This window comes from Balaenoptera borealis, assembly GCF_965194805.1.
Source record: "Balaenoptera borealis genome assembly, chromosome: 5".
Classification (NCBI taxonomy): Eukaryota; Metazoa; Chordata; class Mammalia; order Artiodactyla; family Balaenopteridae; genus Balaenoptera; species Balaenoptera borealis.
In genome coordinates, this window is record NC_138862.1 from 113,556,317 (window position 1) to 113,583,181 (window position 26,865).

General features: G+C 40.5%; 2 long non-coding RNA genes across 2 annotated transcripts in view; one reads left to right on the plus strand and one right to left on the minus strand.

Annotated features, from left to right (window-relative positions):
- LOC309629968 overlaps positions 1-26,865 on the plus strand; it is an 820,276-nt gene that overhangs the window by 695,023 nt on the left and 98,388 nt on the right. The gene's annotated exons all lie outside the window — the stretch shown is intronic.
- The window catches only part of LOC309629938, a 60,214-nt gene that overhangs the window by 7,257 nt on the left and 26,092 nt on the right, over positions 1-26,865 (minus strand). Inside the window, exons 2-4 of the long non-coding RNA XR_014245302.1 lie at positions 26,590-26,732; positions 5,577-5,696; positions 36-4,518 (exon numbers count right to left, since the gene is read on the minus strand). This is a non-coding gene — a long non-coding RNA (uncharacterized lncRNA). The remainder of the gene's footprint in view (positions 1-35; positions 4,519-5,576; positions 5,697-26,589; positions 26,733-26,865) is intronic.

Genomic DNA, 26,865 nt, shown 5'->3' on the forward strand with positions numbered 1-26,865 from the left:
ATTTTTGATTTTGCCTGGGTTTGGCAAAATGGAACCATGCTCTATGTATTATTTTGTTACCTGCCCCCTTTTTAGTAAGTTCATGAGATTCATCCATGTTGACATGTATAACTATGGCTTATTCATTTTTATGTGTATTGTAATCCAGGTGTGAATGTTCCAGAATTATCCAACTTCCTGTCTGTGGGTTTTTAGTAGTTTCAATTTTTGCTTTCACAAACAATGCTGCCATGTACATTCTTATATATATCTCTTAATTGTGAAAAAGTTATGGGTATATATTTAGGATATATAGTAGGGTATATACCTAGGTGTAGAATTACTGGGTTGTATGTGCAAGTTCAGATTTACTGGGTGATGCCAATTTTTCCGCACTATGGTTGTATCAATTATTAAAGTATAAGAAATTCTGTTGGGAAAAAAAAAAAGTTAATGAATAAGGAAATCCTTGATTGAATAATGAATAGGTTATACAATATGTTTTTGAATTCTGGGAAAGAAGTGGAATTAAGCTAAGCTTTGAAGTTTGGGCGGCCTTTGAATGGGCAGAGGAGGAAGGAGGGTCCTGCAGGGGGAACAATGAGAGCAAAGGAGGGGTGGTGGGCACCAGGAACCACTGCCAGAGCAAACCACTCCTGAAGCTGGGAGAAAACACCTGGAGCTGTTGCAGTCAGGTTAGGCACTATGCAGCCCAGGGTGGGGCTCACCGAAGACCTGCTTCCACAGAGCCTTTCTCAGTGGGAGATGCCTTGGGCAAGAGCTGCTGGCAAGAAGCACAGCTGGGAGCCTCTGACAGGAACCTGGAAACACGAGGTAGGCAAACAAGAAAAGTGTCTCTGACCAGCCATTGCCAACGGGAACTGTCATCTCAGGAGCCAGCAAATGTATCAGGCTGAAGTTGCTTATTACTCAAGAATTCCAGCCCTCTCATGATCTTTTGGCAACACTCAAAATTTGTTCTGGTTTTGAACAGAGTCGTGGCCTTGAAAATACAGTGCTCAGATCTCCTGCTGCTGTGAGCATGGTTGACTGAGGGCCCAGATGTTGCCCCTCTGGATCCACCACCACATCTGATCTCAGGCTACATTTCCTATGAGCGCTCCTGGCCAGTGACTGAGCATGGGGAGGATTTGGGCAAGCCCATTCCTGGGATGCAGGACTGTCCTGATGGGCAATTTAGGTATAAGATTTCCCATTGATCTGGCTGAACATTTCTTGGAACTGTGCTGAAAACTGAGACTCTTCCTATCCAACCATCCTTCCTTTTCTGTCCCCTTCACAGGAGTCAGACCAGCATTATGATTGGAAGGTTCTCCTTGCCTTCTCCAGATACTTCTCTTATCCTTCCCTTTATCCTTCTCAGGCATTTCCCCTGATACATTTTCTGCACATCTAACATTAATTTGTCTGCTTCTTCGAGGACCCCAACTAACACAGATACTCAACTATGATGCAATCCATTACGAGGTTTCATTCTGTTAGGGTTTTAGATGAAGTCTTTCTCTCTCGCAAGCATCCAAACCCTCCGCAATCATACAAAGAAGGAAAGACTCTCCATTTCCCGTTGCCACCTTTCCCTTGATATTGACTGCCAGGCTCACATCTGCCCTTCTTCCAGAAAGAGGTTCGATCTGGAAAGGATCTTGTCATTTGATAAAAGCAAAGGAAAGGAAATTAGCATTGGAAAATTGACCACTCGAATAAAGTGAAAGAGAACGTACATGAAGAACAGAAGCACTTGTCTAAAATTATCTTTTGAAGAGCCTAATAGAAGGTACTACTTATTTTTCAGTTAGCAAGGACTTGCTATTTTTTCATACTTAGTGTATTAGTTAGATTCCTAGGGCTGCATAATAAAGTACCACAAACTGAGCAGCTTTGAACAACAGAAATTTATTCTCTCAAACAGCTTTGGAGGCTAGAAGTCTGAAATCAAGGTGTCTTCAGGGCCACGCTCTCTCTGAAGGCTCTAAGGGAGAATCTTTTCCATGCCTTTCTCTTAGCTTCTGGTATTTCCAACAATCGTTGGTGTTTCTTGGCTTATCGTTCATGAGTCCAATCCCTGCCTGGGTAGTCACATGGTTTTCTCCTTAGATGTCTTTACGTCTCTTCTCTTAGAAGGACAGCAGTCATAATGGATTAGGGCCCACCCTAGTGACCCCATATTCACTTGATTACATCTGCAAAGACACTATTTCAAAATAAGGTCACAGATACTCAGGGCTAGGACTTCAATGTATCTTTTGGGGAGATACAGTTCAACCCCACCACTTGGGTAGGGGCATGTTTCTTTGAATGGAAAAGTGAAAAAGTGCATAATTAAAATTTCTCAGCTACTTGGGATATAAGCAAACAAACAGTTCTGCTTTTAGGTAGTGATTTATTCTGCTGCTTGTATTGTGTCCTTATTATATGTCTGACGTATCCACATCCTCTACATCTTCAGATGCAGCTAGCACCTAGCACTTTGGGACACTGCTGAATATTGCTGGATGGGAAATGAAACCGATATGGGTCTTCTAAACATTGGCCTGTGGATGATATGAATTGATAGGCATGTTTATTACAACTGGCAAAAGCACTGCTGGTTTGAAGTAGTGACTTTTCTAGCTGAAATTAACTGGGTCCTTTCAATGACACTACTTGTCCATGAGTGAATACACTTTCCTAATTCATTCAGAGAAAACAGAATTTTAAAAAAATCACCAAACCAATCAGCTGGAAAGGATTTCATGAAGCACTTTCTAGATAATAAATCACAGCACAGTAAGACCTCACATATATATGACTAAACATCTTGAGCAGTTTCCAAATTCTTGCCCATTCCATCTGCCACAGGGAAGTAAGTGAACTAGAATGGGAAATTTAGCAAATGTTGTGGACGGGCTATTCAAAAACCATTCACATATACCCTTCTTCCTGCTCTATTATAGAGGCTGTTAAAGCTAAGAATTTGAACTCCTAGCTTTTTCCATGACTAGAGGTGGCCACGTGATACACTTCTGACCAATAATATGTAGGTAGAGTCACCAGGGAGGGCATCCCTTCTCAATAAAAAGATGGCCTCCTTGGGAGGAGTGTTCTTGCCTCTCATTAGTTGTTAATCTTCTCCTGTCAGAAATGTATATGTGACACTTGGAGATGCAGCAGCCATTTTACTACCATGAGTTCAAAAGTTTCCATAGAAATGGTGGAACAAGACCATTAAAAGTGGATAAAAAGCACCAAACTTGGATTTTAGTATTGGATTGTCCAATGATTGAACTTAGCTTCTATGACAATGATTATCAACAGGGGATATTTTGCCTGCCAGGTCACATTTGGCAATGTCTGGAAACATTTTTGGTTGTCACAACTGTGCGAGGGGAAAGCTGCTGGCATCAAGTGGAATAGAAACCAGGATGCTGCTAAACATTCTCCATTGCATAAGACAGCCCCCAACAACAAAGAATTATCCAGCCCTGGGCCTCCCTGGTGGCGCAGTGGTTAAGAATCCACCTGCCAATGCAGGGGACACGGGTTCGATCCCTGGTCCGGGAAGATCCCACATGCTGCAGAGCAGCTAAGCCCGTGCGTCACAACTACTGAGCCTGCGCTCTAGAGCCCGCGAGCCACAACTACTGAGCCTGTGCTCAGTTTTATCTTTAAAACTGTTTTATCTTTTAAAAAAAAAACAGTTATAAAGACTAAGTAACAATAGCAAAAGTTGCATATTTATTAAGTGAAAAAAATCAATATACAATAGTGTAGGCATTAAAATGACTACTACCATTTAAAAGGAGAAAGTGAATGTAAGTGATTATAACTAAGCGATGACACTAGTTGTATTGAGGATTTTATGTGAATTTGTTCCTGCCTATTTTGCAAAGGTTACTCAATGTGATTATGCTATCTTTATAGTTAGAAAAATAACTTTTTAAGTAATTAATGGGAAGAAGATTAAAATACTCAATCCGTGTTTATTTCTCTAACATTTATGAAGTTTCTTCTTGGCCTTACAGAAACCTTAAAGGCTAATGAAATAGTTTATGCAATTGGATACCATTTCTATTGAATCATCATGTCAGCAACATTCCTTTTCTAGTTCTTTATATCTCCCTAAATATAGAATTCTTGTAGTTCAACTCATAGGACTATTCCTCTCCAGGGTTTTTGTGGAAACATCAGAACTACCTGCAACATTAAAGTGACTGGGTGAAAATTTGCCACTGTAAAAGTTTATATTTGTTTTAGATTCCTGTGGCTGCTATAACCAATTACCAAAACTGGGTAGCTTAAAACAACAGAAATTCATTCTCTTACAGTTCTGGAGGCTAGAAGTTCAAAAACCGACATCACTGGGCCAAAATCAAGGTGTCACAGGGCTGCACTTCCTCTGGAGGCTACAGAGAGAAATCTTTGCCTTTTCCAGCTTCTGGTGGCTACAGGCATTCTTTGGCTTGTGGCTTCTTCACTCCAATCTGTGCCTCTGTCTTCATATGTCCTCTGTGTAATTTTCAAGCCCCCTCTGCATGTCTTCTGTAAGGATACATGTGATGGCACTTAGGGACCACACAGATAATCCAGGATAATCTCCCCATCTCGAAATTCTTAACATAATCACGTGTGCGAAGACCCTTTTCCCAAATAAGGTAAAGAAAAAGTTCCAGATATTAAGATCTGATATCTTTGGGAGCCAGCATTCAATTTACTAGAATATTATATAAAGAAAATATAAATCTAATTACTAATCTCATCGGATAATCTGAACTTCCATTCATACCTAGCTAGAAATTAAAATCTGGCGGGATCATCCAGTATCTAAATCCTAGGAAAGTAGAGTGAGAGTAAAGAACCTATTATCCTACTAAAAGAAATAAGCATGAAGTGATAAATCTGGGGGAAACTAATTTTTTTAAACACATCAATGCAAAGTGTTTTTTAAATTGTGAATTGCCCAATAAAATTTGTTTTACCTCTATAAACATTTGAATACATAATGGCCCTTTATATCTAAAAATGGAAAGCTTAACATTGTTTTATCATATTGCAGCAACTACGAAATGTTCTGAAAACTAATTTGAGAACTTAACCTTAATAGCACAGTTCAATAAACAAAGACTGTGAAATTACTAAAAAGGCAGGACTGTACTTAGAGTTGACTAAGAAGCTGAGAATATCTTAAATACCTTTCCAATTAAAAGATATTTTAGCAAAATTATGAGTACACAATTAATTAAAGCCATAGAGCTTTCATTTCTTTTTCCCATTTGCTTAGTTTAATTCTTCAGATTTAATTTCAGAATAACCCCATCAAAGGTTTAAATTTTGGGGTACTTACATATGATAACTGTTTTTACATTTCTGGTTTTGGCCAGGAACACTTCTATATCTAAACATTAATTTTCATAATACTTGAAATATATTTGATCTTGAAGTTTAAGAGCCTTTAATGCTACTAATTTAGTTGCAATTACAGATTCCCGCCGATATCCAAATGTTAAGCTAAAATGGGGTAAAGTGGCAAAGCAATTGCCTTAGGACACTTCTTGCTAACAGATGCACAGACTAAATTGAGATAAAGCAGAGATACGTACACAGTTCAAAGCTTTGTGGCTTGAGGCTGAAATGCTGAGTGTAGTTCCCAGGAAAGGAGCTTGGTGGCACCACTCTCACCGCTGCACAGTTCAAGGTATGTGTTGTGTCTGTAAGGGCTACTGCAAAACAAACACTGAATGCTATTTTCACTTTTCGCCTTTTTTCATAAAAAGGAAAATCCTCTTCGGATTTTTTTCAGTTAGCAAAAATGGGTACTAATGTAGGTCTTCTGTAAAAGCAAAGTGGCTTTAAAAATTGAATACCTGTAATTATTAAAACCTACTCAATCCCTTATCAGATAAATGATTTGCAAATATTTTCTCCCATTCCATGGGTTGCCTTTTCACTCTGTTGATAGTGTCCTTTGACGCACACAAATAACATGGCACTATTTTAAGCACAACTCATTTTATCTTCATAACAACTCTATGAGGTAGGAACTATTATTATCATCCCTATTTTACAGATAAGAATACTGAGACATAGAGGGTTTAAATAATGTGCCAACATCCCCCATGGTAATGACTGAGCTTAGATTTGAGTCTGTTATGGACTGAAAGTGTCCTTCTAAAATTCGTATGTTGAAACTTTACCCCTCAATGTCATGGTGTTAGGAGGTGGGGCCTTTGGGAAGTAATTAGAATTAGATAAGGTGATGAGAGTAGAGCCCTCACAAGTGGAATTCGTGCCCTTATAAGAGTCACGAGAGAGCTCGCATCCCCTCTCTGCTTTCCTCCAGGTGAGGATATAATGAGAATTTGGCAGTCTATAACCTGGAAGAGGGCTCTCACCAGAACCAACCATGCTGGCACACTGATCTGGAACTTCCAGCCTCAGAACTTGAGAAATGAACTGTTTTGTTTATAAGCCACTCAGCCTATGGTACTTTGTAACAGCAGCCCAAACTAAGACAGAGCCCATGGGGGGTATCCCAGAAACACTATGTCACACACACTTCTTTTTTTTGTTTGTTTATTCAAATATGAATTCATCTTTTTTTTTTAATTTAAAAAAAAATTTATTTATTTTATTTTTGGCTGCATTGGGTCTTCATTGCTGTGTGCAGGCTTTCTCTAGTTGCAGCGAGTGGGCTACTCTTCGTTGCGGTGCACAGGCTTCTCATTACGGTGGCTTCTCTTTGTTGCGGAGCACAGGCTCTAGGCACCTGGGCTTCAGTAGTTGTGGTTCGCAGGCTCTAGAGCACAGGCTCAGTAGTTATGGTGCACAGGCTTAGTTGCTCCGCGGCATGTGAGATCCTCCTGGACCAGGGCTCGAACCTGTGTCCCCTGCATTGGCAGGTGGATTCTTACCCACTGCGCCACCAGGAAAGCCCACACACATACTTCTTATAATGGACATCGGTGACCTCCTGATCACCAAATCCAGCTATCTTTTCTTAGTCCTCATTCAACTGCCTAATTTTTTCTCTATCATTTAAAATCATGATCCTTTTTATGTGAAACTTTCCTTCTCTTGGCTACTACATTTTTCTTGGTTCTCCTCCTATTTCCATGAGATAGTTACATCTCCTTCTTCAGTCTTCTATGCCTTTGTTCATGCTCACAAGTTCAAAGGCCTTACTTCACCCCCCTCCTTGCTTATTCTACATTCCCTAGGAACCATCTTTCCTCTGTTATGGGTTAAATTGTGTCCTCCAAAAAGATGCTGAAGTCTTAACCCCCAGTGCCTGTGAATGTGAACTTATTTGAAAATAGGGTCTTTTCAAAGGATCAAGTTAAGATGAGGTCATTTGTGCAGGTTCTAATCTAATATGACTGTGTCCTAATAAAAGGGCAACATTTGGACACAGACACAGACATGAATAGAGGGGAGACTATGTGAATACACAAAGAAAATACAATCTACAAGCCAAAGAACACCTGAGCTACCAGAAGCCAGGAGAGAGGGATGTAACAGATTCTCCCCTCAGGCCCTCAGAAGGAACCAACCCTGCTGATACCTTGATTTCAGACTTCTAGACTCCACAACTGTGAGATGATAAATTTCTGCTGTTTAAGCCACTTAGTTTGTGGTAATTCGTTATGGCAGCCCCAGGAAACTAAACACTTTCCAAGGGCTTAGAGGCAACTATTGTGTGAACAGTCTCAAACTCACACCTCTGGTCCTAATTTTCCCTTTGAGTTCTAGGTGTATGGTATCAACAGCAACTCATGACTATGCAACCATGATCCTGCCTTTCCAGAATATTACTCTTCTCCCATCTCCCTTCTTTCTCACCTTTGGCCCCCAACTTAGCAACCTTTGTAAATGAGATATCTGTGGCCCCAGCCACCCTGGCTAAAAACCACAAAGTCACCTTTGAGTCCTCATTTTCCACCCCCTTGAAGCTGTCTCTATTTCTGTAATCCAAGAATCACGTGTGGTCCATTAGTTTGGGAGACTAGTATCAGGTTCCCAGACTTGGCAGCCATTACATCCCATGGTCAGAGCCTGATAAAAGGATTGGTGGCACTTTAGCCAAATATTGGGATGCAGACTCAAGGAATCCTTGCTGTTCTCACAGATGACATTATGACCCAGAATCTGGGCAGTGGCTTTGTTACGACCTATTTAAATACCCAAAGTTTTGCCTAGCATCTTAATATACTTAAACTTGGGGCTTTCTGCCTGAACCCCAGGCCCAGAGGCTGGAGTTCTGATAGCTGCTCACAGATGTCCTTGAGATGTAAGATTCCGACTCTCGCTCAGATCTGGATTACCCATCATGGCACCTGACCACCGGCTAGGACACCGCTATTATGCCGCATCAGTGATTCAGGCTCAGCTTGATTGTCTAATTTAGTGCCCACTGTCCATCTTTTTTTTTTTTTAATTAGCTCAAATGTATTTAATAATTTATAGTTCACAGAGCACACAATCTATTTTCTTATTTAATCCTAACAGCCATAAAAAAAATCCAGAACAGTGAAAAGTTAAATAACTCACATGAGCTCATGTAGTTAGCGTTTGTTGCGTCAATGCTCAGATTTAAGCCTCCTGGCTCCAAATCCCATGCTCTTTTCTCTTCACAACATCGCATGCTCCTGCGTTCCTGGAATCCACTGGCCAGAAAGAACTTCTTTCCTGCCTGTATCAGCCCCACGGGGGCCTGTAGCTCCAGATCCCTACCTTCCCTCATCTGCCCTCGCCCCTGCTGTAGATAACTGACCCGTGTTCTATCATATCCAAAGATTTGACAGATAGCTGCTTTTGAAGTGACCCTAAGACTAATGATCCCCCTTCTCAAAAGGCTGAAAATGATTTAAGGAATTGCAAAACGACTTAGTACCATAAACAAATATGCAAGCTGCCAAGTGTAAGGGAAACACAGTATTCCTATGCAGAAGACATCTTTTCAGAGGAATTTTTAAAGATGATATATGACATTCCATGCAGTGCCAGTGTAAGCTGTAATCGTAAGAGGAAAGAGCACAGATACTGACTTGAATAAGTGGCCACCTAGGATGAATTTCTCTCCCCAATTTTTTGTCTACTTTTCCATTTCAAGATGATGAATGTTGATCTTTTATTAATCCTCTCTTACTCAATATTAAAAGATAGCATGATGTCTTGTGTGTGCCAGTTTCCTGCCCTGGCCTGTGAGATGCTGAGCATATGGTGAAGAACATGGGCTCTGATGCAAGACTGTCTGAGTCTTACCCCACCCCCCCGTGATTAGCAGTGACCTTGAGCAAGTTACTTAACCTCTCTATACCTTATTTTCCTCACTATAAAATGGAGCTATTAATAGTATACTTGCCGCAGTGTTGTTGGAAGGATTAAATAATTAATGTAAGTAAAGTGCCTACAACAGCACTTTGCCTGTGGAACTTGCTGTTTAACTATTTGCTGTTCTATATGTACAGGAATGAGGAAGTAGCACACCTAAATCACTGGAGGAATCATTACTACTGGTTAGTCAGAGGAGATTTAAAAATGAAGACTTCAGAAAGCTCACACTATTAGTGCCATGGAATGTCTCCATCCTCCCTCTTATACAACACATGTAAATAATTAGTTTTTATAAAAGACCATCCTTTCAATCTATTAAATATGTGCGACCCTCATAGTATTAGTTAGAAGATGCCAGCCACCTTAGACTTAGAGTGAACAAATTCTGTTGCAGAGAAAATAGTTGGTCATTAAGAAAAAAAAAAAAACATTGGCAATGGGTATAGGGTCAGAACAGCCTGCCAAACACAATTTCTTGAAAAAGATGAGATGAAGGCCCATTATAGTTTGTCTCCAGTGGCCCACTTATAACTGTTAGCAAATTAAAGATCTGTGATAAGTTACATCTTCCTGTGTTTCCTTTTGTATAATCTTAAAACTTACAATCTGAGTTAATTGTCACAGAAGAAAATGATTAATCAAAACAACAATATAATTGTACCACATCTTGTGCTTCTGAGTTACTTCTTTACAAAGAAAAAACAGTGTTTCCTATGATAGTGTCAGGATATACAGACTCCTTAATAATATAACATATACAGAATTATCCTTATTGTTAGATCTACTCACTTATCAATTGTAAAAATTGAGCCTGCAATCAGAAACATTTTAACAAGCTATATTATTTCTGTAGATTACAATGTAACTTAAGAAATTAAAATATGAACACATTTAGAGATGCGAAGTAATGTTATATAAAAAAAAAGCTGACACAATTATATCAATTATCATGTAAAAATTATATAGGTAAATTGTTAAGGAAAAGAAAGAGCTAGGAAATGTATTAAATTATCTATATTTGTAGGTATAAGGGTCTATAGTTTTTTATAATACGCCTCATATATTCACTTTTTAAACAAATCGTGACTGAAAATGAGTGTGTCACTTTTCAAAACCCTATGTAGAGTTACATTACAAGAGAAGTAACCACCATAAAATAAAGACCAGGAATAAGAATTTATTTAAAGAGGGAAAAAAGGAGATATTGATCAAATGAAATTTCACTGTCTTGATGAATTAATTTCAAAGTTTCCTTGTGATCTTGATCTACAGAATGTTGTGATACATCATTACCATATGCAGCTCTCTTAACAGACCACATAGTAATGCTGGGAAAGGCCGATTAAACTAGTTCTTTTTGGATTGTTAAAAGCTAGATTGAATGTCCAGTGGTAAGACTCCTGTTCTGATAAACTCTTCTTTATCTAAATACCTGCCTTTCTCCTAATCTCATTGACTCCGCCAGCCCTGAAGATAGCAGCTGTGCCATCTGATAGAAGATAAACCCTTGTGCCTGTTTTCTACCCTTGTTGAAGAAAACCTTTGAATTTGTAACTTGGGCTGAAGATACTTATCAAACAATCTTTAGTTGCCAGGAATTCAAAAGTGGGCCATGGCGGCCACTGTTGGAATCTGGTCTCTCTACTTCTATTTGCTAAAAAAAAAAAAATAAGTATCAGCATGGAATACTTAAGCGAAGTTTAGTGCACTTAACCAGAAAGATCCTGCAATACCTTCTGCAGGAATTTATTTCAACTATGTAGCAGGCCTGCTGAAGAAAAGCTGTTCAAATGTTACAGATAATGCCCTAGATCCCATTACAGTTCTAATTTCATTGAGGCTCTGGATTCTTTTAAAATAGTATGTGTTAACACAGTTTCTAACCTAACTACACAAAGTAGATTTTGCTTTTGAGAAGTCAACTCAGAGGAGACCCAAGGCCGATATAAAGTTAAACTGACATTCTAAAGTTAAAACGGATCCAAACTTGTTTTAGGACTTTTTTTTCCCCAAGTTTTTTAAATGTACCTCATATCACAAGAAGTGTTAAAAAAAAATTAGCTTTTTAACATTCATTTCCATTAAAAAGAGATTTTTTTTTTTTTTAAAGGTTTCATTTCCATGTTCCAAAGACCCAAAGATCCTGGAGTTAGAGTGTTTTTACCCTCCGTTAGGCCAGTGTATCCAGTGGGGAATTATTTTCAGCAATGTTTCTTCCCCAAATTTTGCTCTTGCCTGCAGTTTGTCTCCCTAGACTACTGTCCTGCTCTCCCCTCCTTCATCATATCTAAGCTCCCTTGGTTGGGACATCAAACTAACCTGACTAATAAATAAATCCATGCTGATATCTGAAAGGACCCCAAGAAATACAAATTCAACTGGGCTCTTTCTAAACTTAATAACTTCGTCCCTGTACTGCTGAATAATTGTACTGCTTTCCTCCAATAAGAACTTCCCATATTGGCAGTCAGTGAGTCATTTATTTTCGGTTCACTCGTGACCAACTACATTTATTATTTATTTTTCTCCCCAGCATCTTAAAACTCTTGGTCTCCTTCCTCTATTAATATTCAGCCAACATTTATTGAGCACCAAACATGATGCAAAGTGTTGAGGGCTGAATAATTCAGAAATGATAGCCAAACGGCCTAGAGTATAAATAATGCATAAATAGGAATGTTTCATGAAGGCAAGAAGCATGTCTGGTTGTCTTTTTGGCTTCTTCAAGGGCCCACAGTTTCCAGGTTATGAACACCTGTTTCAGACTCATTTAGAAATTAGTTTGTGTAAGATGGTGTACTAGGAGGATGTGGAATTCATGTCTCCTCACAACTAGGGCCCCTACCAGGCACCAGTGGGGGACCACAGACACCTAAGGGGATGGGAGGAAGCCCCCAGCGACTGGGTAGGACATGGGGTGTGGGTAGAGTGAGGGGGGAGGAGAAGTGGAGGCAGGACAGGACTGGCGCCCCTGAGGGGCGGCTGGGGGACGGGAAGGGATCCCACGCCTGAAGGGGTAAATTGGGGAACCCTGGGGAGGGCAGAGGATCAAAAGGGAGTGTGGCCAGGTTTCCCCTGCCCACTTGGACCCCCAGGAACCTGCTGAGATCCCGGGGCCTGATCCTCTGCCCACCGAGGCCCCTTCCAGCCGTGTGGGTCCTGAGGGAACGGGAGGGAGGAAAGGTGGAGCAAAAGTAAAGGCTGGACCTCCGGGACCGGGCACCCCCTGAGGGGTGGCTGGGGGAGGGATGGAGTTCCTACACCCAGCAGGACCCACCCATGGTTAGCGGTCCAGCGGCGACGGGGGAGACCCTGGGGGAGATGGTAGGGGAAGGACGCAGCAGAATGGAAGGGAACAGGGCCAGTGCTTTCCCTGTCCACGTAGGCACCAGGAAGCCTGTTGGGCTCCTGGGCCTAATCCTCTGCCCTTGGAGCCTCCCTCCTGCCATGCAGAACCCAAGCCCCACCCACACACCCTCACTCAGGGCGCTACCTCCAAACTCCACACTCCAGAGGCCCTCCTTCTGACGTGCTGCCTCTCCCCTTCTGCACAGGTCCTAAGCAGAGGCCCCGCCCCACACTTGAAGGACACCCCTCCCACCCCACCCTAAGCCCTGCCCCTGCCTAAGCTCCATCCCCACAGCCAAGCCTTTTTTTTTTTTTTTTCTTTTCTTTTTTCCTCTTTTAGATTGGGGTTCTGTTTTACCTTGTTGATTCATTGTTGTTGATTCTTTTATATTTTTACTTTTCCTAATAAATCTTTTATTTTCCTAATTTTATTTTATTCTTTATACTTTGTTATTGTTCTCTCCTTTTGGCTTGTTCGCCTCCCCCCCTTTTTTTTTCTTTTTTCTGTTATGGTTTTATTTTACGTTGTTGCAGTTGTTTCCATTATAGTTTTATTTTCCCTAATATATTTTTTATCTTTTTAATTTTATTTTGTTTTTTATTCTTTGATATTGTACTGCTCCTTTTTCTCTTTGTTTCTTCCTTCCTTTTCTTTTTTTTTTTTTTTTTCACTGCACCACGAAGCTTGCGGGATCTTGGTTCCCAGGCCGGAGGTCGGGCCCGAGCTCCTGTGGTGGAGCTCCGAGCCCAAACACTGGACTAACACAGAACCTCAGACCCCAGGGAATATCAATTGGAGTGAGGCCTCCCAGAGGTCCTCAACTCAGCACCAAGACCTAGCTCTATCCAACTGCCTGCAAACTCCAGTGCTGGACATCACACACCAAACAACCAGTAAGACAGGAATACAGCACCACCCAGTTTAAAAAAAAAAAAAAAAGAAACGACAAAAAAATTTGTAACAAAGGAGCAAGTTTACAACCTACAACACCAAATAAATGAAAACGAAATAGGCAACCTACCTGAAAAAGAATTCAGAGTAATGATAGTAAAGATGATCCAAAATCTCGAAAACAGAATGGAGAAAATACAAGAAACATTTAACAAGGATATAGAAGAACTAAAGAGCAAACAAACATTGATGAACAACACAATTACTAAAACTAAAAATACTCTAGAAGGAATCAATAACAGAATAACTGAGGCAGAAGAATGGATAAGTGAGCTGGAAGATAATATGGTGGAAAAAACTGACAGGGAGTAGAATAAAGAAAAAAGAATGAAAAAAACTGAGGACAGTCTCAGAGGGCTCTGGGACAACATTAGACCCACCAACGTTCGAATTATAGGGGTTGCAGAAGAAGAAGAGAAAAAGACAGGGTCTGAGAAAATATTTGAAGAAATTATAGTCAAAAACGTCCCTAACATGGGAAAGGAAATAGTCAAATCAAGTCCAGGAAGCACAGAGAGTACCATACCAGATAAACGCAGAGAAACATACCGACACATATTAAACTATCAAAAATTAAATACAAAGAAAAAATATTGAAAGCAGCAAGGGAAAAGCAACAAATAACATACAAAGGAATCCCCATAAAGTTAACAGCTGATTTTTCAGCAAAAACTCAAAGCCAGAAGGGAGTGGCAGGGCATATTTAAAGGGATGAAAGGGAAAAACCTACAACCAAGATTACTCTATCCAGCAAGGATCTCACTCAGATTCAACAGAGAAATTAAAAGCTTTACACACAAGCAAAAGCTAAGAGAATTCAGCACCACCAAACCAGCATTACAACAAATGCTAAAGGAACATCTCTAGGCAGGAAACACAAGAGAAGGAAAAGACCTACAATAACAAACCCAAAACAATTAAGAAAATGGTAACAGGAACATACGTATCAATAATTATCTTAAATGTAAATGGATTAAGTGCTCCAACCAGAAGACACAGATTGGCTAAATGGATACAAAAACAAGACCCATACATATGCTGTCTACAAGAGACCCATTTCTAGGGACACATACAGACTGAAGGTGAGGGAATGGAAAAAGATATTCCATGCAAATGGAAATCAAAAGAAAGCTGGAGTAGCAATTCTCATATCAGACAAAATAGACTTTAAAATAAAGACTATTACAAGAAACAAAGTAGGACACTACATAATGATCAAGGGATCAATCCAAGAAGAAGATTTAACAATTGTAGTTATTTATACACCCAACATAGGCATACCTCAATACATAAGGCAAATGCTAACAGCCATAAAAGGGGAAATCAACAGCCACACAATCATAGTAGGCGACTTTAACACCCCACTTTCAGCAATGGACAGATCATCCAAAATGAAAATAAATAAGGAAACACAAGCTTTAAATGACACATTAAACAAGATGGACTTAATTGATATTTATAGGACATTCCATCCAAAAATAACAATATACTTTCTTATCAAGTGCTCATGGATATCCTCCAGGACAGACCATATCTTGGGTCACAAATCAAGCCTTGGTAAATTTAAGAAAATTGAAATCGTATCAAGTATCTTTTCCGACCACAATGCTATGGAAATAGACATCAATTACAGGAAAAAAACTAAAAAATAAAAACACATGGAGGCCAAACAATATGCTACTAAATAACCAAGAGATCACTGAAGAAATCAAAGAGGGAATCAAAAAATACCTAGAAATAAATGAAAATGAAAACACGATGACCCAAAACCTATGGCATGGTGCAAAAGCAGTTCTAAGGGGAAGTTTATAGCAATACAATCCAACCCAAGAAACAAAAAACATCTCAAATAAACAACCTAACCTTACACCTAAAGCAATTAGAGAAAGAAGAACAAAAAAACCCCAAAGTTAGCAGAAGGTAAGAAATCATAAAGATCATATCAGAAATAAACGAAAAAGAAATAAAGAAAATGATAGCAAAGATCAATAAAACTAAAAGCTGGTTCTTTGAGAAGATAAACAAAATTGATAACCATTAGCCAGACTCAGCAAGAAAAGAAGGGAGAAGACTCAAATCAATAGAATTAGAAATGAAAAAGGAGAAGTAAAAAGTGACACTGCAGAAATACAAAGATCATGAGAGATTATTAGAAGCTACTATATGCCAATAAAATGGACAACCTGGAAGAAATGGACAAATTCTCAGAAAGGTATAATCTTCCAGGACTGAACCAGGAAGAAATAGAAAACATGAACAGACCAATCACAAGTAATGAAATTGAAACTGTGATTAAAAATCTTCCAACAAACAAAAGCCCAGGACCAGATGGCTTCACAGGTGAATTCTATCAAATTTAGAGAAGAGCTAATACCTATCCTTCTCAAACTCTTGCAAAATATAGCAGAGGGAGGAACAATCCCAAACTATTCTACAAGGCCACCATCACCCTGATACCAAAACCAGATATAGGTGTCACAAAAAAAAGAAAACTACAGGCCAATATCACTGATGAACATAGATGCAAAAATCCTCAACAAAATACTAGCAAAGAGAATCCAACAGCACTTTAAAAGGATCATACACCATGATCAAGTGGGGTTTATCCCAGGAATGTAAGGATTCTACAATATATGCAAATCAATCAATATGATACACCATATTAACAAATTGAAGAATAAAAACCATATTATAGGGCTTCCCCGGTGGCGCAGTGGTTGAGAGTCGGCCTGCTGATGCAGAGGAAACGGGTTTGAGCCCTGGTCTGGGAGGCTCCCACATGCCGCGGAGCAACTGGGCCCGTGAGCCACAACTACTGAGCCTGCGCATCTGGAGCCTGTGCTCCGCAACAAGAGAGGCTGCGAGAATGAGAGGCCCGCGCACCGCGATGAAGAGTGGCTCCCGCTTGCCGCAACTGGAGAAAGCCCTCGCACAGAAACGAAGACCCAACACAGCTAAAAAATAAATTAAAAAAAAAAAAAAAAAAAAGTCAACAGAAAGAGATTAAAAAAAAAAAAAAAAACCATATTATAATCTCGGTATATGCAGAAAAAGCTTTTGACCAAATTCAACACCCGTTTATGATAAAAACTCTCCAAAAAGTAGTCATAGAGGGAACCTACCTCAACATAATAAAGCTCATATATGACAAACGCACAGCCAACATCGGTCTCAATGGTGAAAAACTGAAACCATTTCCTCTAAGATCAGGAAGAAGACAAGGTTGCCCACACTCACCACTATTATTCAACACACTTTTGGAAGTTTTAGCCACAGCAGTCAGAGAAGAAAATGAAATAAAAGAATCCAAATCAGAAAAGAAGAAGTATAACTGTCACTCTTTGCAGATGACAGGATACTATACATAGAGAATCCTAAAGATGCTACCAGAAAACTACTAGAGCTAATCAATGAATTTGGTAGAGCAGCAGGATAAAAAAATTAATGCACAGAAATCTCTTGCATTCCTATACACTAATGATGAAAAATCTGAAAGAGAAATTAAGGAAACACTCCCATTTACCACTGCAACAAAAAGAATAAAATACCTAGGAATAAACCTACCTAAGAAGACAAAAGACCTGTATGCAGAAAACTATAAGATACTGATGAAAGAAATTAAAGATGATACCAACAGATGGAGAGATATACCATGTTCCTGGATTGGAAGAAGCAACATTGTGAAAATGACTATACTACCCAAAGCAATCTACAGATTCAGTGCAATCCCTATCAAATTACCAATGGCATTTTTTCACAGAGTTAGAACAAAAAATTCCACAATTTGTATGGAAACACAAGAGACCCCAAATAGTCAAAGCAATCTTGAGAAAGAAAAACGGAGCTGGAGGAATCAGGTTCCCTGACTTCAGACTATACTACAAAGCTACAGTAATCAATACAGTATGGTACTGGCACAAGAACAGAAATATAAATCAATGGAACAGGATAGAAAGCCCAGAGATAAAGCCACACACATATGGTCACCTTATCTTTGATAAAGGAGGCAAGAGTATACAGTGGAGAAAAGACAGCCTCTCCAGTAAGTGGTGCTGGGAAAACTGGACAGCTACATGTAAAAGAATGAAATTAGAACACTTCCTAACACTATACACAAAAATAAACTCAAAATGGATTAAAGATCTAAATGTAAGGCCAGACACTATAAAACTCTTAGAGGAAAACATAGGCAGAACACTCTATGACATAAATCACAGCAAGATCCTTTTTGACCCACCTTCTAGAGAAATGGAAATAAAAACAAAAATAAACAAATGGGACCTAATGAAACTTAAAAGCTTTTGCGCAGCAAAGGAACCATAAACAAGACGAAAAGACAACCCTCAGAATGGGAGAAAATATTTGGAAATGAAGCAACTGACAAAGGATCAATCTCCAAAATATACAAGCAGCTCATGCAGCTCAATATCAAAAAAACGAACAACCCAATCCAAAAATGGGCTGAAGACCTAAATAGACATTTCTCCAAAGAAGATATACAGATTGCCAGCAAACACAGGAAAGGATGCTCAACATCACTAATCATTAGAGAAATGCAAATCAAAACTACAATGAGGTATCACTTCACACCAGTCAGAATGGCCATCATCAAAAAAATCTACAAACAATAAATGCTGGAGAGGGTGTGGAGAAAAGGGAACCCTCTTGCACTGTTGGTGGGAATGTAAATTGGTGCAGCCACTATGGGGAACAGTATGGAGGGTCCTTAAAAATCTAAAAATAGAACTACCATATGACCCAACAATCCCACTACATACACCCTGAGAAAACCATAATTCAAAAAGAGACATGTATCACAATGTTCATTGCAGCACTATTTACAGTAGCCAAGACATGGAAGCAACCTAAGTGTCCATCAGTGACAGATGAAGGGATAAAGAAGATGTGGCACATATATACAACGGAATATTACTCAGCCATAAAGAGAAACGAAATTGAGTTATTTGTAGGGAGGTGGATGGACCTAGGTTCTGTCATACAGAGTGAAGTAAGTCAGAAAGAGAAAAACAAATACCATATGCTAACACATATATATGGAATCTAAAAATAAAAAATGGTTCTGAAGAACCTAGGGGCAGGACAGGAATAAAGACACAGACATAGAGAATGGACTTGAGGTCACGGGGAGGAGGAAGGGTAAGCTGGGATGAAGTAAGAGAGTAGCATTGACATATATACACTACCAAATGTAAAATAGATAGCTAGTGGGAAGCAGCTGCATGGCACAGGGAGATCAGCTCGGTGCTTTGCGACCACCTAGTGGGGTGGGATAGGGAGGGTGGGAGGGAGACACAAGCGGGTGGGGATATGGGGATATACGTATGCATATAGCTGATTCACTTTGTTATACAGCCGAAACTGTATAACACAACACTGTAAAGCAATTATACTCCAATAAAGATGTTTAAAAAAAAAAAATTGTTTGTGTTTCCAGGGAGGGGTGCAGTATGAAGTTGGAGGAGGGGGTGTACAAACTATTGGGTGTAAGATAGGCTCAAGGATGTATTGTACAACACAGGGTGTATAACCAATATTTTGCAATAATTGTAAATGGAAAGCAATCTTTTAAAATTGTATATAAATGAAAAAATTTTTAAATAGATTAAAAAAAAATTAGTATGTAATTCCTGCAATGGGAAGATGAAATGAGTCCACAATGTCCTGTTTAGAAAGTTGAAAGAAAACCAGGTTTGGAACGTTGCTATAATCCATAGATAATCAAATCTCTACTTCTAAATTTCAGGGATGTCAAAATCAAAATAGTAATCAAGGTGAAACTACGTTGCTAACCAGGAAAAGAATACAAATTAGTTAATAACCATTTAAAAATATCTAATGAAAATTCTTTCTGTTGTTTTTAGTTTTACTTAATTTTCCCTTAGAAATCAGATTGAATAGGTCTAAAAGGTAGAAAATTTTCCAAGGAGAAATCAGAACATTGTTTACATTTTACCTTCCTGACAGGACCTTCATTGAATCACTGCCATTTATTTTAGACTAAAAGTTGTTCATTTCCCTAACTCTTTCTGCATTTAGTAAAATTATTTAATTCCAAGTGACACACTTCAGAGTCTGTGTCACTTCCATTTAAACCCTACTCTGCTCCCCGGATGTGATAGGTAAGGAAAATAGCAGTACCAGGTATTGCCTCAGTCACTAGCTTTCAAACAAGTGACAGCTGACTGGTAGTTTGAATGGCAGTTCCTCTCACTCCACTTCCCTCCTCAGACCTGAAGCCTTACCCATGAAGGTCATGGGGACATTGGATGTGATGGTGAGCCTGCGGGACCAGAAAGAAACAAGGACTGTAAACCATGGACACCCCTTGGGGAAGCTGACCCTGAGGACAAACAGCGTATTTATTTTTTATGCCCAAATGTGTTCACTTTATTTTACTATAGCCTGAAACTCTGCCAGTTCGAAATTCACTAGAGTTAAGGAATACACACTTCTAAAAGTGAAAACATTAAACTCTCTTGGAGGGTTATATTTAATACCTATCATAGGAATACACTATTTGCCAAATCTGGGCTAGGACCTGCATGTTGTAGAGGAAGGTATCAGTGAAGATGAAGAAAACACAATCCCTAACCACCTGAAACCAGTCTGGCAGGAAGAAAAGGTATATAAACAGATAGTTACACCACAGTGTGTTATATGTCATAGTAAATAATACATTATAGGGACTTCCCTGGTGGTGCAGTGGTTAAGAATCCACCTGCCAGTGCAGGGGACACAGGTTCGAGCCCTGGTCCGGGAAGATCCCACATGCCACAGAGCAACTAAGCCCGTGCGCCACAACTACTGAGCCTGTGCACCACAACTACTGAAGCCCGCGCACCTAGAGCCCGTGCTCCGCAACAAGAGAAGCCACTGCAATGAGAAGCCCGCTCACCGCAACGAAGAGTAGCCCCCGCTTGCCGCAACTAGAGAAAGCCCGCACACAGCAACGAAGACCCAACACAAGCCAAAAATAAATAAGTTAATTAATTTAAAAAATATATATATACATTATAGTTGTTTTTATAAAGCGATTTCTCAAGGTATTAGCAAAGGCTTCACTGTGAGTGTGACTTTAGAGCTGGGCCTTGGAGGGTCAACTGAAGTTCCATATCAGGGAAGAGGGGTCAAAGAATTACGGAAAGAGTGGTCTGCATGAGGGCAAAAGGGCAAAAAACTGCCCTGCTTGGCAATGAGGAAACAATTGGCCTGGCCACAGGGTGTGTAGTGCATGTGAGAATCACAGAACTGATAAGGAGCAAGAGCTGATGGGAGATGACAGCCAGGTGGCCAAGGACTTAACAGCTGACTTTAAAAGATTAAATAATTTCTTTTAGTCAAAGGAAAGACAGGGAAATGTTGGAACTGGGATGACAGGTCCAGATTTGTATTTTCTAGAGAATACTCTGGCAACAGCACTTCTTGGTGAATCCATTTAATTTTTCTTAAGAACTATCTGGAAAGCTGTACCTGGGAAATGGGAAGGCAGGAAGGAAAATTTAGACACATCAGAACATGGGATACTTTGGCCTAGTATCGTCCTGCAGGGGATTTAGAACAAAACAGGAGTTCAGCGTGCATGAGGGAGATGGAACACGAGGCAGAAAGAGAATTTTAGCAAATGTGAAGTTAAACACGGATGCTTTTGCTTAATATTTATTTACTTATTTATTTATTTATGGCTGCATCGGGTCTTAGTTGTGGGACGCGGGCTCTTCGTGCGGCGTGCAGGCTTCTCTCTAGCTGTGGCGCATGGGCTCCAGGGCGCGAGGGCTCTCGTGGCGCGTGGGCTTAGTTGCCCCACAGCATGTGGGATCTTAGTTCCCCAGATCGAACCCACATCCCCTGCACTGGAAAGCAGATTCTTAACCACTGGACCACCAGGGAAGTCTCAAACACAGATTGTTTTAAAGCAGGGTTGGCACCCTATGGCCTGTGGGCCAAATCCAGCCTTCTGTCTATTTTGTCCAGCACAGCTAAGAATGTTTCTGTATTTTTAAATGGTTGGGGGGGGGGGGGAAACCCTCAGAAGAAGTATAATATTTGTGACAAGTGAAAATTATATAAAATTCAAATTTCAGTATCTGTTAGTAAAGTTTTACTATAACACAGCTATGCTCATATGTTTATATATCATCTTTGGCTGCTTTCACACCACAGCAGCAGAGTTGAATACTTGTGACAGGGACTGTATGGCCTGAAAAGCCTAAAATATTTACTATCTATCTGGCCCTTTAGAGAAAAGGTGGCAGGGCTGTCCAAAGAAAGCTGTAAGTCTAGACATTGGGAAGCCAGCCCTCTGCCTTCGTCCTGCTGTTGGGTTCCAGAAGGTATGTGTGACCCAAAAGTAATGTAAATGTGTGTGCCCCCAGTGGTGCTGCAGAGGCTTTGCAAAGACTGGGGGATTTGCTACACTGGTCTATTCAGGCCCTCGGGGTATACATCTCTCTCTGACAGACCCCATCCCTACTCCCCAGTTTCCTGCACCAGAGGTCCACGACCCAGAATCCATACCTTTGAGTACAACTATTAGCATTTATGATTCAGCTGTCTTTAAATAAAGTTTACAAAAGGATTTGATGGGCTAGTTTGGGAATTTATGAAAATGCTCTCCAAGCTGCAGACACTGATGTGAAAACGAACTTCTAAGTACAGCCTCTTTGTAAATTGGGGACCTGTACATAGTGGCTTAGAGTATCGTGGAATTTTCATTCATGTGGTTGAGCCTAAGTCGATGTGACTTAATAGTGTTAAGGCTCATAAACGATGACTAGGGCCTGGAAGCACGCCAGTAAAGGTTTCCTGATTACATGCTGACTACTTCAGATTATTGTTGGAAAGCTAGTGAATGAGGCAGACAGGATGTAACACTAGAGATTAGTTTTATGAATTAGAATTTATCACTGATTTCAAATTATGTCTGGAAGAAAAGATACTGGGGTGGGGATTAACTAAGGTTCAGTTTAGTTCATAGGACTTAAACCTAAATGCCTTTATTGATAAAAATTTATAAAGAACTACTCTGCAAAAACATTTCTAGTTTTTACGCTTAAAAGCATGAAATGTTTTACAGAATTGTTTTTTAATCCATTGTAGAAACACTTATAGAGTGCTTATGAGGTGCCTAAAGCCATGGCTGGTCCTGGTGATACAAAAATAGGTAAAACATGGTCCCTTTCCTCAAAAAAAACAAGTACTCTTACAGAGAGAAAACCACAAGAGAAAAGCAAAATTAATAAATTCATTCATTCATAGATAAAATGAAAGTATTGTTTAGTTCAGTTTTGACGCAAAGGGAGTAGTCATTTCAAGATAAACATGCTAATGTCTATAAAGCATCTGGAGTTTCTTAGCAGAAAGACTAAATAAACACAAAATTATCAAAGACTAAGTCAATCTTTATTTTTAATCCTAGACACAGTAGAGGAATAAAGACTTAGGTGGTACCTTCTGGTCACTGATCCTAAAGTTGGAAAGGGCAATTACAGTCATCAGAATCTGAGGGAGATTGGACCCACCACAGAACCAGAATCCACGGATGCTTGAGTCCCATATTTGCCCTTGCTATCCACAGATTCCAAATCTATGGATTCATCCAACTGCAGATCCAGATCATAAATATTACATGATCTGTGATTGGTTGAATCCACGGATATGGAACCCCGTAGATACTGAGGGCCTGTATATTCATTGAAAAAACTGAGTATGAGTTGCACCCATGCAGTTCAAACCCATGTTGTTCAAGGGTCAGCTGTATTATTCAAGATAAGCTACCACATGCCAGTGATCAGAATCCTGACTTAGTTAAATCTGTATCCCCAGAAGTTAATACCATGCAATATATACAAAAAGGGCTTACTACGTTTGTTGAATAAATGTTTTACTACTTTATTGTGAACCCAAATTTTGAATGTGTTTGTAAAATATAATTCTGAAACTGGTTTTAGGAAATTCTAGCCTATGGTCATAATAAGAGTATTTTGGCTGCATTAAGTTACAAAGCAGGGCTTCCCTGGTGGCTCAGGGGATAAGAATCCACGTGCCAATGCAGGGGACGTGGGTTCGAGCCCTGGTCCAGGAAGATCCCACATGCCGCAGAGCAACTAAGCCTGTGCACCACAACCACTGAGCCTGTGCTCTAGAGCCACAACTACTGAGCCTGCGCACCACAACTACTGAAGCCCGCATGCCTAGAGCCCGTTCTCTGCAACAAGAAGCCACCACAATGAGAAGCCCACACACCGCAAGGAAGAGTAGCCCCCACTCGCCACAACTAGAGGAAGCGTGCGTGCAGGAATGAGGAACCAATGCAGCCAAAAATAAATTAAAAAAAAAAAAAGTTACAAAACAGTGTGAGGCCAGAAGTTTGCCCCTGGCAATTATTAACCCTCTGTATTGATTAAGGCAAAAGGCAGAAAGTTCCCAAACTCAACCCATCATTTGAATTTATTATTCTGTACCACCTTGATAAGGATAATGGGACTTTCTGAGACTCTTGTGAAAAGAAACTGCTTTAAAATATCCAGCATGAGCATAATTAACTCTTTGTTAAATGGAACTAACAATAACAGTCATAATAACAATAATAGTCATAATAATAATAAATTCTAATAGGTGTAATGTAATATGATATCATAATGTCATATACAATGGGAAGATTAGATATGTAATATTTTTAATGTGCTTACACAGTGTCTGGGACATAACAATTGCTTAGAATGTAATATTTTATTGTTATCCACACTTACTGGAAGAACAATGGTGCAAATAAACCAAACTATTTCTTCTGAAACTTGGGATTAATTGCATAAATTTTCATTCAGCAATAGATTTCTTTCCTTGAATTAAATCTGCCCTTGGTTTCATTTTTTATTTACTCATTCATTCATAACATATTCATTAAAAACCATTCATTCAAGCAAACATTTAGTGAGTTTAATCAACGTTGTCTTCCCTTATATTTTTAGGGCTGGACTAAACATTCACATATATCTTGATCCCTACTCTCAAGGAGATCACAGTCTACTAGGGAAGCCAGACAAACAAATGAAAGATTAAGGTGTCTGCCATGGTACAGGTGTGCTTGTGTACGGTGAGGTAGAGTTTCCAGTCCACAATTCAGTGTTAAGCTTCCTTTAAAGAGGCAGTGCTTGGGCAAAATTTTTAAGAGATTAGTAAAGTTTAGCAAAGTAATGGAGGTAGGAGCCAGAATCATTCCAGGGAAAACATGACATTTTAAAAAATGCAATTTTTTTTTCTGAAGCAACAGATACATGTTGGGTGTCTATTTGGCTTCCTAAAAATCCGATTTAGAGACAAGGATTCATTGTATCAGTGGGGTGATCCCAGGAGACACTGGGAGGACCGTGGGAAAGTAAGCTGGGAAAGGAGAGGCAGCCACAAAGGTTACTTTATCAAGTCTGTTACCACTGTGGTAAATACAGATAAATGGAAATCAGTTACACTGGGGAATTCTGGGAGTTGATATAGGACACAGGCCTTAGAGTTATCTAACCAGAGGAAGGAAGTTGGACTACTCATTCATGCATCAGTTTTTGATATTTGTCGGTTGAGGGCAGCTAGAGGAGAAAGACGTCAGGCATTTGGAAGTCAGTTTCACTAAAATGGTAAGGCCTTGGGATAGGGTGGCGGGGTGGGATCTCAAACACTACTTGCTGGCTTTGGCAGACCTAGAAATTAGACTGATGGGCAAGGATGAACGATGTAGAGGTTTTCATATAGTGCCTGTGAACTTGAACTTTCTCTTTTCTCCTTAACATTACAAGAGCTTTTGAAATGTTTTTTAAAAGAGGTAAGGGAAATAAGTTTTGTTTTATAAAGTTGGCTTCTGCTAACTCTTTGGAAGATGGACCAGAAGGGGCTAGGCTAATTTAGAAGCTACTGCAGTTCTCCTCACAAAAATCATGCTGGCTTGGAGGAGCTTCAAGCTGGCAGAAGAGTAAGATGTGGAGATCACCTTCCTCCCCACAAATACATCAGAAATACATCTACATGTGGAACAACTCCTACAGAACACCTACTGAACGCTGGCAGAAGACCTCAGACCTCCCAAAAGGCAAGAAACTCCCCACGTACCTGGGTAAGACAAAAGAAAAAAGGAAAGACAGAGACAAAAGAATAGGGATGGGACCTGCAACAGTGGGAGGGAGCTGTGAAGGAGGAAAGGTTTCCACACACTAGGAAGGCCCTTCGCATGCGGAGACTGCGGGTGGCGGAGGGGGGAAGCTTCGGAGCCACGGAGGAGAGCGCAGCCACAGGGGTGCGGAGGGCAAAGCGGAGAGATTCCTGCACAAAGGATCGGTGCCGACCAGCCCTCACCAGCCCGAAAGGCTTGTCTGCTCATCCGCCGGGGCGGGCGGGGGCTGGGAGCTGAGGCTCAGGCTTCGGTTGGATCGCAGGGACAGGACTGGGGTTGGCGGCGTGAACACAGCCTGTAGAGGCTAGTGCACCAGGGATAGCCGGGAGGGAGTCCAGGAAAAGGTCCGGAACTGGTGAAAAGGCAAGAGACTTTTCCTTGCCTCTTTGTTTCCTGGTGCGCGAGGAGAGGGGATTAAGTGTGCCGCTTAAAGGAGCTCCAGAGACGGGCACGAGCCACGGCTATCAGCACAGACACCAGAGACGGGCATGAAACGCTAAGGCTGCTGCTGCCACCACCAAGAAGCCTGTGTGCAAGCACAGGTCACTATCCACACCGCCCCTCCCGGGAGCCTGTGCAGCCCGCCACTGCCAGGGTCCTGTGATCCAGGGACAACTTCCCCGGGAGAACACACAGCACACCTCAGGCTGGTGCAATGTCACACCGGTCTCTGCCGCCGCAGGCTCACCCCGCATCCGTACCCCTCTCTCCCCCCGGCCTGAGTGAGCCAGAGGCCCTGAGGCAGCTGCTACTTTAACCCCGTCCTGTCTGAGCAAAGAACAGATGCCCTCAGGTGACCTACATGAAGAGGTGGGTCCAAATCCAAAGCTGAATCCCAGGAGCTGTGCGAACAAAGAAGAGAAAGGGAAGTCTCTCCCAGCAGCCTCAGGAGCAGCGGATTAAATCTCCACAGTCAACTTGATGTACCCAGCATCTGTGAAATACCTGAATAGACAAACAAATCATCCCAAATTGAGGAGGTGGACTTTGGGAGCAACGATATATATATATAGTTTTTTCCCTTTTTCTCTTTTTGTGAGTGTGTATGTGTATGCTTCTGTGTGTGATTTTGTCTATA